Here is a 2,210-nt window from a genome sequence, read left to right on the forward strand (position 1 = left end):
ATCACTGATGAGATGTTCCCAGTGATTTCCTCAATGACTTGACGAAGAGCAGGATCGAGCGCAGCAGCCCCACCAGCCGCTGGTAGCACAGCAGTTAGCTCCGCGTTAGCCATTTTACCTGTGCTAGCCAGTTTAGACTCCCCTTCATCGGTCTTGTTGATTTTCCTAAGAATTTTGGGCGACATAATGTTGGCGTAAGTCGAAGAAGCGTTCATCAGCGATCGTATCACCTCGTTTAGTTGAGAAATCTTAGAAGGAGGGTGGTAGTCTGCTCAAATACAGAACATGTGGTGCGCAGCTAGACGAAGTCAACCACTTGCTACGCCGCCATCTTGAAAAGCCCAGTCGACAGATATTTAACCCATTTATTGTTGTGGACCCTTTGTTTTATATCTGAAATACTTTAAGTTAGGAAAAGGAGAAGGAAAAATGTCTTCCTCTTATCGGAGCTGTGAGGTGTGAGGTTATTCGGATACAGAAACAACCATACGGTAAACAGGAAGTTAATAAATCGTCTTATTTTAGCACATAACAATTTACCAGGAAAATAAAACCCACAGCTTTGCATCGGATCACAAAGCAAAGTGTGTCTGAAAACTGAAAGTAATAAAGAAAAGTTTCAGGGTGAAATTAAAATAATTCCAGAGAAGAAGAACTGGGTCCTTTCATTTCTTTACACAGGTTATTTGTTGGATCAGAAGTTATTTTTATCAATTCTGGGCTGTTCCTTTTTCATTTCTGTTTCAGCTAAAACATTTCTGATGAAATCAGGTGAAACAGAACCATCCTGAAGTTTCACTAAAGCAACATTAAACTTCAGTGACTCGGGTTCTAAAAGATGGAACCGCTTATCTGAGGGTTCATTCTGGTTCTGATCACGCTGCAATGATCAGATATCTTTACTTTGCTGTTGGAGAAGAAAACATTTTTATAATGAAATTCTTTCTCTTCATTAATAATCATGTTAATGATATAAAAAGCTGAACTTTAACTCTGAGAATCTGCCCCGCTCTTTCTGCAGAAAAACATCAGTATTTTCTGTTCTCACCTCATGCAGATGCAGCTGTGTGGTCCATACAGATGTTTTCTCCTCAAACAGAGCCGTACGAGGAGCGGATCTGACTTTGTCCTTCTGAGTGTTGCAACCTGCTTTATCCTGCTCTCTCTCTCTCTCTGCTGAATCAGAGGAAACAGGCAGATGTGACGAGTTTGTGGCTCGTTTGCATTCTGACGAGAGAGAGAACAGGAACCCAACGCTTCACACAAATGCTTCATTTGTGGTTGTGTCATGGGAAATGTTCTCCACAAAACCACAGACCTTTGATCACATCGACATGCAAACATGAAAATATTTCAAACCTTTTTTTTCAGCAGCTGCTCTTCAGGTGTCCAGAGGAAGAAGTCTGGAATAAAAACAGAAATCTGAGGTGAAAAGAATCCGATTTCAGATGAGGAACGCTGATAAACGGCAGAGTTTCCACCTGAAGAAGAGGAGGACATTCAGGCTCTCCTTCAGGGTCAGTTGCAGTTAACTGCAGTGATTGGTATCTAATCTCTACCTAAACTTAAAAAGTATATTTTCAGATTAATTAGGCTGTAGCATGATTCAGCCTGCACAGCATCCTGACTCCTGTAAAGCAATATATTCCACAGAAGCTATGAGCTAATTCACGAATAAACAGCTTCAGAGGCTCCTTCGCCTGTTGGATCATCAGCTTCAGTTCTGTCAGACAGGCAGAGCTGAAGGCGAAATAAGATTAAATCTGCTTATTGTGAAAGGAGACGTTTCTACATCCGCAGTACAACTTTCTGACATTTTTATTTGATTATTAGATACATTTTATTATTACTACAGTTCTTTACATAGGCAGCCTTTACTGAAGGCTGTTTAGGCAAAACACACCATGATGGCCGCCGCTGCTGCAGGGTGGCGAAGGTCACATGACCAGAGCGCCTCCACTGTCTCAGAGAACTCTGTGGTCTTTAGCTGTCTTTTAAAGAGATCACCAAGTCCACAGCGTGCACACAGGTCTCGTGCACACAGGTCTCGTGCACACAGGTCTCGTGCACACAGGTCTCGTGCACACAGGTCTCGTGCACACAGATCTGGGGAAGCTAAATTAAAAGTGTCCTCAGATAACAGGAAGTGTTTCAGACTGAGTCTCTGTCCTCATCCTAATTTTAGTCAACCCTAACCCTAACCCCCCCCC

This window comes from Kryptolebias marmoratus, unplaced genomic scaffold (assembly GCF_001649575.2).
Source record: "Kryptolebias marmoratus isolate JLee-2015 unplaced genomic scaffold, ASM164957v2 Scaffold34, whole genome shotgun sequence".
Classification (NCBI taxonomy): domain Eukaryota; kingdom Metazoa; phylum Chordata; class Actinopteri; order Cyprinodontiformes; family Rivulidae; genus Kryptolebias; species Kryptolebias marmoratus.